Consider the following 13919-nt stretch of genomic DNA (forward strand, 5'->3'; position numbering starts at 1 on the left):
CAAGACTGGAAGAAGGCTCATTAACAACCTAAGATACACAGATGACACAACTTTTCTTGCTGAAAGCCTGGATGACTTGGAGCACTTACTGATGAAGATTAAAGACTATAGTCTGCAGTATGGATTACACCTCAATATAAAGAAAACAAAAATCCTCACAACTGGATCAATAAACAGCAGCATGATGAATGGAGAAGAGATTGAAGTTGTCAAAGACTTCATATTACTTGGTTCTACAATCAACACCAATGGAAGCAGCAGTCAAGACATCAAAAGACATATTGCATTGGAAAAATCTGTTGCAAAAGACCTCTTTCAAGTGCCAAAGAGCAAAGATATCTTCTTGAAGACTGAGATGGGCCTAACCCAAGTCATGGTATTTTCAATCGCTTCATATCCATGTGAGAGCTGGACAATGAATAAGGAAGACTGAAGAAGAGTTGATGCTCTTGAGTTATGATGTTGGCAAAGAATGCTGACAGTACCGTGGACTGCTAAAAGAACTAACAAATCTGTCCTGGAAGAAGTGCAGCCGGAATGCTTCTTAGAAGTGAAAATGGCCAGACTTCATCTCACCTACTTTGGTCAAGTGTCAGAAGGAACCATTCTCTGAAGAAGGATGTCATGCTTGGTAAAGTGGAGGGTCAACAAAAGAGGGGAAGGCCCTCAACAAGATGGATTGACATGATGGCTGCAACAATGGGCTCAGGTATAGTAGGGATTGTGAGGCTGGCACAGGATCAGGCAGTGTTTCATTCTGTTGTACATAAGGTCACTATGAGTTGGAGATGACTTAATGGCACATAACAACAACTACTTTACCAAGCAGGATGTCTTTCTCCAGAGACTCTTCTCTCCTGATAACTTTTCCAAAGTACATGAGATGAAGTCTCTCCATCCTTTCTTCTAAGAAATTCCAATATCCATAAAATGTTGTTGTTCTATAATAGGAGTTCCAAAAGGAGAGAACAAATAAAATAGGTGAAGAAATACTCAAAGAAATAATAGAGAACAAAAAAATAGAAATAATGGAGGGGGAAAAAAATTCCAGAGCTGAAGAAAGACATCAACCTTCAGATTAATAGGGTCCATTGAATATCAAGTGGATTAATTGAAAAGTAAAATAGAATATCTTATAGTCTAGACACAAATGTTTCAAAATCTAGAAATTTTGAAATACCAAGAAGGGGAAATTCTAATAGCTTCAAGAGAGACAATAGATTATCAGAATAGAATGAAAATAAGTTGAACCTCAGACTTTTCATATCAACCATGAGTGCTAGAAGACAAAAGAGCAATTTCTCTATTGTTCTGAAAGAAATCTTTCTCTTAACTTAGAATCCAATACCCAGCCAAACTAACATTCAAGTGGAGATGTGAACTAAAGACATTTTCAACCATGTATAGGTTCTTCCACCCATAAAGTTCCCCCCAGATAATTTGAAAAAGTGGAAGGTATAGGATACAATGAATAATGGAAAGGTGAATAAAATAGGGTGTTGTGGTTAGTTGCCATGGAGTCAATTCCAAAGAAAAAGTGCTAAATGAGCTCAAAGTGGTAGAGAACTGGTTGTGGAGAGAGTGGGAGCAGCAGGGAGGGAAATGAAATCATGCTCAAAGTGCCTATGTTACTATACAACTGCAAGAACATATCTTTTTGCAAATTGTTCTATTAGGACTGCCACACTTCTGGAGATAAATTAGGTCTTTTAATAAACTGTTTCGATTCACAAAATAATTGGACTAATAAACTACTTTTGCTTTTTTAAGTTAATGAAAGTGCTCACAAATGTTGGGTCTTTGAATTCACCAAGGGCAGGGGGAATATACATCACAGAAATTCATTTAAATGATCACATATCCTTTCCAACACCCTTTAAATCTGCAAACTATAGTAAGTCAAGTCATGTTAGGTGGCGAGCTGCCTGGGATGGGAGATAGACTGCATACTATCAGGAACTGTGCAGAAAAAAAAAAAAAAACACATCCTGACAGATTCTTTTAAAGAGAGTATTCATTTGCTGAAATATGAACATATTAGCATATTAAATTAAGCAGAAATCACTCCTTTATGCTTTCAAATCCAATAAAGAACATTCTTTTCGTTACAACTCCAGGAAGCAGGGTATGGTAGATTGAATTACTAGCCCAATTCATCACTCATCCTTGCCCCAACCCCTTGCCACAGTCTCACTGTGGCTGGAATGAACATTTCTTCCCCTTAACTGTGGCCTTGGCCAATGGTATGTTAGCAGATATGACACAAACAGAAACTTGAAATGTGTTGATGTGGTCAGATGTGCCTTCTCTCAGGCTCCTGCCATCACCCAGAGACAAGCTTGGTCTGCTGGTCCTGGGAGGAGGATGAGAGGCATGTAGAACAGAGTTGCCCAGCCTATCTGTGTTACAGAGCCATGCTTGCCAACCCGCAACTCAGGAGTGAGAAATCAAAACTTATTATTGCATGCCATTGAGATTCATAGGAGCTCTGGTGGTGTAGTGCCTAAGGCATTAGACTGCTAAACAGAAGGCTGGCAGTTCAAACCCACTAGCCACTCCTTGGGAGAACGGTTGGGCAATCTACTTCCATAGTGATACCTCCTCAGAAACCCAAGGAGAGGTTGCTATGAGTCAGATCCGACTCCACGGCAGTGTGTGTTTATCGAGATTCAGGGATGATTTGTTATGTAGCATAATTGTGGCAATAGCTGATACTTAGGGAGCAGATGGCAGATGTTACTGGAATAGATCTAAAGAGTAGTTCCTCAGCCCCTGCCTGTTAAAATGGCTGCTCTCACTGTAGACAGAACACTCCATTCTGGTAAAAAAAAAAAAAATCACTGTTTTCCAGGAACAGTATCGTGACATGAGTACTCTCATATGCTGCTGGTGGAAGGGTAAATTTTATAAAGCAATTTGGAGATATCTATCAGGACTCTTGGGGGCAATGCTGGTTCAGTGGTAGAATTCTCTTCTTTCATGCAGGAGGCCCCGGTGGATTCCCGGCCAATGCACCGAATGCATAGCCACAACTTGTCTGTTAATGGAGAGTTGTATGTTGCTATAATGATTAACAAGTTTCAGTGGCACTTCTAGAATAAAAGTCTAGGAAGAACGACCTGATGATCTACTTCCAAAAATCAGCCAATGAAAATCCTATGAATCACAATGGTCCAATTTGCAACTGATCATGGAAATAGCACAGGAATGGGCAGCGTTTCCTTCCATTAACAACAAGCAAGACTCTTGGAAAGTATTCATACCTTCTGACCCAGTCATTTCATTTCTGGAAATTGATCCTAAAGGAACAATCCTAAATAGAGAATACAGCTTGATGCACCATGGTAATGTGTTTTATAATAGAAACATTTACTATACGTTTATTCCTCTAGGGAGCTCTGGTAGCATAGCACCTAAGGCGCTGGACTACTAACCAGAAGGCTGCCAGTTCAAACCCACCAGCCACTCCTCAGAAGGAAGGTTGGACAATCTACTTCCACAGTGATGTTGTTGTTGTTGTTGTTATGTGCCGTCGAGTCGGACCCGACTCATAGCGACCCCTCTTTGGGTTGCCGAGGCAGTATCACTATGGAAGTAGATTGTCCAACATTCTTTCCAAGGAATGGCTGGTGGGTTTGAACCACCAGCCTTCTGGTTAGCAGTCAAGTGCCTTAGGCACTGTGCTACCAGAGCTCGTAGTGATACTGCCTCGGAAACCCAAAGAGGAGTTGCTATGAGTCAGGGCCGACTCGACTGCACAACAACAACAATGTGCTCAAATTAAAAAGACTAATAATACCAAGTGTTCACAAAGATGTGAAGCAACTGGAACTTTCATGCATAGTTGGGAATGTAAATTGATACATAAGCATTATAGAAAGTTATTTGGCAGTTTCCTATAAAGTTAAACATTTTCCTATCTTATGATCCAGCAATTCCACCCTTCGGTATTGTTCTGGTTACCTAGTACCACTCTGACAAGAATATATCACAAGTGGTATGGCTTTAACAAACAGGAGTTTATTCTCTTACAGTTTGGAGGCTAGATGTCCAAGTTCAAAGTGCCAGGCTCCAGGGCCTGGGTAAAAGCCCCTCAGCCTTGGCGTCTAGCTTTGTCTCCTGCTCCCAGCCCACTGGAGCTAGAAGCATTTCTTCCCTCAGACAGCTGCTGGCTGCTGAGGCTGCCAAGCCAAAGGTTGACAAGTAAAAAGGCACAGTTCCGATGTTACCAAACCACAGAGCAGGCCATTCATTTAAGTCCATTGTAACTCCCAAGGTCAGCAGAGTATAGCAGGCTGCTGAACAATGACATGGCTACATGCAGGGTCCAAGCGTGCCATAAGCTAGAGACTATCCCCAAGGCATCTCCTTATATACAGGAAGTAGACCACATTCCCAAAGGCAGCTACTCAGTTGCTTGTGGTAGATCCCACTATGGAGTTGGTTGCCAGTCTCATCATGGGGAATAACTACCACCAGCTGCCCAGCCATTCAACCCAGCCAAGTTGACACACAAATTTAACTATCACAAGTATGGACCCAAGAAAATGAAAACATATGTGCACACAAAGACTTGTATAAGAAAGTTGACTGTATCTTTTTTCATAATAGAAAAAAATGGGAACAACTCAAATGCCTATTAACAAGCAAGGATAAACAAACTATGGAATATTCATATGATAGAATACTACCCAGCAATTGAAAATGAATGATTTGCTGATACACATTTGCGAAAACAAGGAAGAATCTCAAAAACAGTATGTTGAACTAAAGCAGCCAAACACAAAAGAGTACATACTTTATGACACATTGATATGAAATTCAAAACTAGAAAAAAATTAAAACAAATCTTTGTAACAGACATCAAAAGAGTTGTTCTTTGTGGGTTGGAAATGCTGGCTGCACAAGAATATGTATTTGTCAAAAATCATTGAGCTATGTATACTTAAGATCTGTGCACTTACTGAACTATACCTCAGTTTTTAAAATGTATATATGTGGAGTTGGATTCCTGATCCAGGCGGAAGCTGAGGTACAGACAGACCAATCTGTGGAGTTGGCATCCAATAAGACTTCGTGGGCTCTGAGCAAACACAGCCCCTCACTCTCATGCAGAGTCTGGGAGTACTTCTACATGGCTCAGGGTCTAGCCACATATCTTAATTTACTGAGGACCCAGAGGCACCATGGTAAAGAACTTCAGCTGGGTCCACAATCACATTTTAATCTGTCTGCTGTAGGGTAGGGAAGAAAGCAGAGGATGGTAGAGGAAGGCAAGGGCCAGTAATCAGAGGTGGCAACAGGCTTGAGCTGGAGAACACAGGCACCAAGGCTGGCCTTGAAAACACCTGGGCAGCCCTACCTGGAGTCCCCATGGACCCTGAGGAGGCAGACCTGAATCTCCTTCACTGGGCACTGTGCTCAAGGACCACCCCTCTTCCACTATGGCTCTCCCAAGGGTCTTATGCAATCTAGTCATTCTTGCACCAGGACAAGACAGGCATTTTTTAGCTCTTTTAGAGGATAGATGCATGGGGGAGATCTTGAATCACAGAGACAGAAATGGCCCCAGTCACAGGTGCTAAGGAGGTGAACATCATGGGGGCAGCAGAGATGGGAAGCCAAGTAGCCCAAATAGAGCCTGAAAATAGTATCTACAGAGCGGCAGTTTGGGTAGGAGCCCTGACTCAGGGGGGCAGAGTGAGCAGAGGTCAGGAGAGAGGGAACAAGAAGAGCAACCACTATGGGCAGTCTCTACACCCCAGAAAGACGAAGAGAGACCAACAAAAAAGGGTTGAGGACTGTGAAAGGGCTGAGGGCTGCCATACAGCTGAAAGGGGCACTGGTCCAGGGGACATGTGGACATACCTTAGCCAGACCCCACAAGGCAACAACCTAGAGGCTACTGGGGTTGTTTAAATGAGACAACTTAGAATGGGATCTCCAAAAGAGCCTGGGCTACCAATGTGAGCAGGTGACAGCTCCAAGCCTTAGAGCCATGAGATTCATGGGTTAAGAACAAGACAGCATTTGGAACCACAGACTGGTATAACTCAGGCACTTAGCTTGCATTCAGAGCATATTAACCATGGAAAAATACGCAGAAACACAACTGGAAGAAAACATGGTGAAACATCAACTCTGATTGTCTCTTATCTTTAAGTCATAAGAGTACAAATGATTTCCCCCTTCTTTGTACTTGTTGGTTCTGTATAAATTTATAATAAAAGAAAAACCTTGGAATGTATTTATGGATATACAGTTGCATATAAAACAGCAATTCTCAAATGTTTTGGTCTCAGGATGCCTTTATACTGTTATACTGACTCTAAAGAGCTTTTGCTTATGGGAGTTATATCTATCAGTTTTACTGTGTTAGGCATTAAACCTGAGGTTTTGAAATATTTCTTATATACCTTTAAATATCAATAATAAACCCAAAACATGTTAACGTGAATCACATTTTTATGAAAAATAAGTATCTCTTCCCAAAAAAATATTAGTGAGAAGAGTGGCATTGTTTTACACTTTTGCAAATCTCTCTAGTCTCTGGCTGAGTAAAAGACATCTGGAATTGCAGATCTGCTTCAGCCTCCGATCTGGTGCAATGTCACACATCGTGTAGTCTCTGGAAACTTCCACTGTACTCTAGTGAACGAACGAGAGTGAAAAAAGGCAAATGACATCTTAGTAGTACTATGAAAATCGTTTTGACCACACTTTGAGAACTGCTAATATGGAGTACAAGCACAACTGTATATACTGTATATAAATAAAGGAGTTCTGGTGCATAGTGATTAAAGCATTTGGCTGCTAACCAAAAGGTCAGGGATTCCAACCCACCAGCCACTCCTCAGGAGAAAGATGAGGCTATCTGCTTCCATAAAGGTTTACAGCCTTGGAAACTCTATGTGGCAGTTCTTCTCTGTCCTATAGGGTTGCTACAAGACAGAATATATTTGATGGCAGTTGGGTTTGGTTTGGGTAAATAGGTAAATAAAATTTTCTGAATAAAAGTGTCATGATGCCACTTAGTGGCATCTTTAATTATTGCAATTCCTAGTTACCAAACTTGTGTACATGTATGTAGTGTATGGTGTGTGTTGTATATATGTGTATATATTTGTATATGTGGTGCATGTGTACAATATGATGCATGCACATATAGTATGCATGTGTGTACATGGTGTGACATGTGGTGGTGTACAAGTACGTGAATGTGATGTGTGTGGTGTATGTGGTGTGTGCATGTGGCTTGTATGTGCATGTATTTATTGTATACTGTGTATATACATGTGGTGCACATGTGTGTATGTAATGTTATGTATGGGTATACACATTGTGTGCAAGTGATGCATGTGTTATTCACATGGTATACATATGTGCTTGTGTTTTATCTGAGTTTGTATGTAATGCATGTGTATGGCTCATGTTGTGATATATGTAGGTTGTGCATGCAGTGGGTGTGCATACAGTACATATTTATGCAAGTGTTGCATTATGTGATATCATGTGCTTGGGGGGGTACATGTGTTCAGTTTGTATGTCAACTTGGCTGGGCCTGGTTGAGTGCCTACTACTAGCTGGTAGTAGTTATTCCCCATGATGAGACTGGCAATCAGCTCCATGGTGGGATCTACCACAAGCAGCTGAGTAGCTGTCTTTGAGATGTGGCCTGCCTCCTGTATATAAGGAGAAGCTTTGGGGATAGTCTCTAGCCTATGGCATGCTTGGACCGTGCATGTAGCCGTGTCACTGTCCAGCAGCCTGCCATGCTCTGCCGACCTTGGGACTTACAATGGACTTAAATGAATGGCCTGCTGTGTGGTTTGGTAACATCAGGACTGTGCCTTTTTACTTGTCAACCATGGGCTTCTCAGCCTTAGTAGCCAGCAGCTGTCTGAGTAAAGAAATGCCTCTAGCTTCAGTGGGCCAGGAACTAGAGGCAGAGCTGAAGCCCAAGGCTGAGGGGCTTTCACCCAGGCCCTAGAACCTGGCACTTTGAACTTGGACTTCTAGCCTCCAAACTGTAAGAGAATGAATTCCTGTTTGTTCAAGCCATTCCATTTGTGGTATATTCCTGTCAGAGTGGCACCAGGTAACCAAAACAATGTGTTACATTGTATGTCCATGCAATGTATATGTGCTGCAGTGCATATGTTTGCTGTGTATGTATATGTGTTGTATGTACATTTTTATGTGTGGGGTGTGTGTGCATGTAGTATGTGGTGTATGTGTGCATATGGTACGTGTGCATGTGGTATGTGTCTGTGTGGGTACGTGTGTGTGTTTAAGATTTGTGCAACAAGGAATGTAATTAAAATCTTGCCATTTTCTTCATATGTATCTGGTTCTATGCTAAGTCCTTTAATATTAAGAAAACATATACCAAACCAAATCAAACTCACTGCCATAGAGTTAGATCTGACTCATAGCAACTCTTCCTTGGGTTTCCGAGGCAGTATCTCTATGGAAGTAGATTGCCCAACCTTCCTTTGAAGGAGTGGCTGTTGGGTTTGAATCGCCAGCCTTCTGGTTAGCAGTCAAATGTCTTAGGCACTACACCACCGGAGCTCCCACAAAAACGTATGTTCTAATAATTTCTTTTAGAAGGATCAGCACAAGGCTAGTCTCTATGAGGCAGAGGTTAAAGATGTCCCAAATGTCCAACTTTTCCAACTGCTATAGTACTCTCCATCATCTCTAACATCAACTCTTACTCCTCCCCTCAGTACTCTCCTTCTCGTCTTAAGGTTCCATATCTCACAGAACTCACTAACTGCCAAGGAAATGGCTTACACAATGGTGGAGGCTGGCAAGTACAAATCCTTGGGTCAATCATTGATCTGGAGGATTAACTTCACTCGTGGTTGCATGGGGCTGGCAAACCCAAATCAACAGATCAGATGACTCACTGATGTCTCAAGTCCAGGAGTGAGATGTTCATGAACCAGATGCAGGATCCAGAACAAGAGAGTGAACTTTGCCAGAACATTCACATATATACCCTCAAGAAACTAAGGCTGGTGACATTTCTTAAATATAAGGGTATTTTCTATAGCAGGGTTTCACACATCCTCTATATACCACTAACAGAGCTCTGGTGGCATAGCGGTTAAAGCATTAGCTACTGGCCTATTGAACCACTTGAACCTACCAGCCACTTCACTGGAGAAAGATGAGGCAATCTGCTTCCATAAAGATTTACAGCCTTGAAAACCCTATGGGGCTGTTCTATTCTGTCCTATAGGGTCTCTATGAGTCAGTTGGTTTGGTGTTGGTTTTGGTACATGATATTTAGTTTGTTTTGATAATATTTTAGTCAAATTAATTCTTGACACATAATGAATTTGGTGTTCCATGCTTGTTTGTTAAAAATCAAACCTGTTGCCATCCAGTAGACTTTGATTCATGGTGACTCCCTTGTTACAGAATATAAATGTACTCCATTGGGTTTTCTTGGCTATAATCTTTATGGAATAAGATCCACATGCCTTTCTTCCAGGGTGCCACTGTGTAGGTTCAAATTGTCAGCTTTTAGATTAGTAGTCTAGCACAAACTGTTGTGCCACCCAGGAACACATGTTTGTTACTGTTTTATTCTCCCTGTGGTCCCTGCAGGCTTTCTTGATGTTGTTTGTTGCCCAAGGGAAAGGAGGACAATGAGATCTCAAACTCAGAGAGAACTAAGAAGTCACTGAGTTTCTAAATGGGTTTTAAGAATTCAAAGCAGAGGAAATAGTTTGAAAATCAAGGTTTTTTTTGCTTGCGAGTGGCCATCTAAGATGCACCAATTGACCTCTCCTCATCCAGAATAAAGATAAGTAAAGAAAATAAAAAACACATGGAAAGTATTAGTCCAAGGGACTACTGAACCATGGGAACCTCAGCCTACATGACCCTGAGACCAAAAGTACTAAATTGTGCCAGCTACCACTGCCAACAACTCGGAAAGGGATCAAAATTGGAGATCTTGGATAGAGTGGGAGAAAAATGTAGAACAAAACCCAAAATCACAAACAAAACCCAAAATTACTGATCTGACTGACAGAGACTGGTGAAACCCCCAAGACTGTGGCCCCTAAAGACCCTTCAGGCCTGGAATAGAACTCACTCCTTTGGCTTAACTTCCAGCCAAACAATAGACAGACCTACAAGGTGAATACTTACACCAGGTAGGTACATTCCTTAGAACAATGGGAGGTCAGATCAGTATTTGTGCAAGGAAGACAGGAACACATAGGAAAGAAGGACACAGGGAAAAGGTGACCACAGGGAGGAAGGAGGAAGAAAGCTGTTACACTGTGGGGATTGCAATCAATGTCATGAAACAAAATGTGCATGAAATGTTGAATGGAAGATGAATTTGCTCTGTAAACTTTCACCCAAATCATAATGAAAAAAAGAAAAGAAAGAAAATCAAGGTGTTTATGATTTGCTTTGGATAGCAAGAGACAATCCAGGACTCTGTCTAATAGGTTTTCCACATAAAGCACAGGATTGGAAAGGACATGGGTTGATGTAGGAGCTAGGAGATGAGGTCCACTGACTGGGGGACTGCCCCAGAGCTGGTCTGAGTATGGGAGCACCAACTGGAGAAGGTGAGGGTGGACAGCCCACTAGTTCATGAAGGAGCTGTGTCCCTGTAAGACAGGGCATACTGGACCTACAAAATAACCAAGACAGCTAAGTGAGCCACCCATCCCCCTTATCCTATTTACCCTTCTTGGGCTAGCCAAAACCAATTTGAGTTGCTTTGGCAACCACTTAGTACCACAGGTGACCTTTAGGTCATTAAGTGCCTGCCTCAAAGAATATTAACCTCTCTGCCTCTGGGTGGACTTTAGCCACCATTTTCTATACATATGCTGTATAGGGAAGTACATAACCCTAACTGAACCTGAGTAGAATATAGATGTATACCTATGATTCTGTATGACTTCTTGTTTTATAAACTGTATATAAGAGAAACTTGAAAGTGCCTTCCTTGGAGCAGTCTTGGCGGCACTAGCTCCAGCTGTTCCCTTCCTTAGCCAAAGAATTAGAAGTGCCTTTCTGTTCTCCCCACTCAATCTCTTGTTTATTGGCTACAGTGAGTCACATCAAGCAGAGCTTGGATTTCACCCAGCAGCAAATTCTGGCAATCCAGCCAAGGAGTTATCACTTGGTTCCAGAGGCAGATGGAATGGCAGACTGGCCTGGGAGTTCAGCACACACCAGGAGATTTCTCCAGGAGACATCCAACGGTCTTCAAGGCCTGAGCCACCTTAGATCCAACAATGACTCAGTGAGAGACATGAAACATGCTTATGGTATGTATACTCTGGGAAGGGGGACCAGGCAGCCTCTGGTGATAAACAATTTTAAATAAGCCCACCTTGTGAGCTTTTAATTTTTCAAGGAGCCACTGAGACTAACTCCTTACAGACCACAGCCAGTGGGTAATCATTACTAAGGTTTTGGCAGGAAATGAGAAATGCACAGGGAATTCCTAAATATAGGATGTATTTTAAAGAATTGGTCATATTTTGGTTCAGATTCTATGAAGAAAAAGAAAATTATAATTTTATTTAATACTGCCTGGCCCTAGTACAAGCAAGAAAGTGGGGAAAGGTGGCCACTTTATGGATGTTTAAGAACTAATATATTGCAGTTAGACCTGTTTTGTACTAGGGAAGAAGCATGGCATGAGAAAATGTATGTGGAAGCTTTCATGACTTCATCTAGAATTAAGAACTTACAAAAGCAGTGCAAAATGATAGTTCAGAAGGGAGTGGACAGGTCACGACCACCCTTTCTCCCTGTGGACACTGATGATGATTTCCTGGGCCTGACATCCCTTCCCCATACCCTCCTCATCTGTCAGTCTGTCGTACTGTGGTGGCATGTCTGTTGTTGTGAGGCTGGAGTCTACACCACCAGTATTTCAAATACCAGCAGGGTCACCCTTGGTGGACAGGTTTCAGTGGAGCTTCCAGACTAAGACTTGGAGGAAGGAAGGGGCCATCCACTTCTCAAAGAATTGGCCAGCAAAAACTTTATGAATAGCAGTAAAACACTGTCTGATATATTACTGGAAAACTTTATGAATAGCCCTGAAACACTGTCTGATATAGTGCCAGAAGATGAGCCCCACAGGTCAGAAAGCACTCAAATTATGACTGGGGAAGAGCTGCCTCCTCAAAGTAGAGTTGACCTTAATGAGGTGATTGGAGTAAGGCCTTCAGGACCTTCATTTGCTGATGAGGCACAACTCAAAATGGAAAGAAACAGCTGTAAACTTCCATTAGTAATTGGAATGTGGAGTTATGAAGTAGGAACCTAGGAAAATTGAAAGTTGTCAAAAATGAAATGAAACACATAAAGATTGATATCCTAGGCATTAGTGAGCTAAAATGGACTGATTTTGGCCATTTTGGGAGCTCTGGTGGCATAGTGCCTAAGGCATTTGACTGCTAACCAGAAGGCTGGTGGTTCAAATCCACCAGCCACTCCTCAGAAGACTGAGCAATCTACTTCTGTAAAGATACTGCCTTAGAAACTCAAGGAGGGGTCACTATGAGTCAAAATCAACTCAAAGGCAGTGAGTTTGGTGTTTTTTTTGGGGGGGAGGGGTTGGCCATTTTGAATACAAAATCATATGAACTACTATGCTGGGAATGACAAATTGAAGAGGAATGGCGTAGCATTCATCATCACAAAGAATGTTTCCAAATCTATCCTGAAGTACAATGCTATCAGTGATAGGATAACATCCATATGCCTACATGGGATACCAGTTAATACTACTATTATTCAAATTTATACACCAACCACTAAAGCCAAAGATGAAGAAATTGAAGATTTTTACCAACTTCTGCAGTCTGAAATTGACTAAACATGCAATAAAGATGCACTGATGATTATTGGTGATTAGAATGTGAAAGCTGGAAACAAATAAGAATCATTGGTAATTGGAAAATATGGCCTTGGTGATGGAAATGAAGCCAGAGATCATATGATAGACTTTTGCAAGACCATTGAGGTATTCATTGCAAATACCTTTTTTCAGCAACACAAACGGCAGCTATACATGTGGACCTCATCAGATGAACATGCTTGGCATTTCTCAAGCTGAAAGAATTGAAGGAAAATTTCAAGCCTCAAGTTATAATATTGAAGAATTCTGTGGGCAAAATACTGAATGATGGGCAGGAAGCATCAAAAGAAGATGGAAGGAATACACAGAGTCACTGTACAAAAAAGAATTGGTCAATGTTCAACTATTTCAGGAGGTAGCATATGATCAAAAACCAATAGTACTGAAGGAAGAAGTCAAAGCTGAAACAACTGGTGAAAAACAAAGCTCTGGGAATTGATGGAATACCCATTGAGAAGTTTCAACAAACAATTGCCATGCTGGAGGCAATTACTCATCCATGCCAAGAAATTTGGAAGAAAGCTACCCAGCCAACTGACTGGAAGAGATCCATAGTTGTACCCATTCCAAAGAAACAGTGACCCCACAGACTGTGGAAATTATCAAACAATATCATTAATATCACATGCAAGTAAAATTTTGCTGAGGATAATTCCAAAATGATTATAGCAGTATAACCAAACCAAACCAAATCCACTGCCATTGAGTTGATTCCAACTCATAGCAAGCCCCATTGAGTTTCCAAGGGAGTAAATCTTTATGGAAGTAGCTTACCCAGTCTTCCATCCACAGAGTGGCTGATGGGTTTGAACCACCAACCTTCCAGTTAGCAGTCAAATGTCTTAGGCAGGTGCAAAAACGACAAGGAGGCCACATGTTCTGACCTCCTCTAATTCCACAAAGGGAAGACAGGGTTACCAGCAGTAACCCAAGGCCTATTCCTGCCAGGCCAGACATGTTGCCTTCCTCCAGCCCTTTCTTCAACCGTTCCTCCCAGAGC

Source organism: Orycteropus afer, unplaced genomic scaffold (genome assembly GCF_000298275.1).
Source record: "Orycteropus afer afer isolate SDZICR_OR568_19922 unplaced genomic scaffold, OryAfe1.0 scaffold00393, whole genome shotgun sequence".
NCBI classification, from domain to species: Eukaryota; Metazoa; Chordata; class Mammalia; order Tubulidentata; family Orycteropodidae; genus Orycteropus; species Orycteropus afer.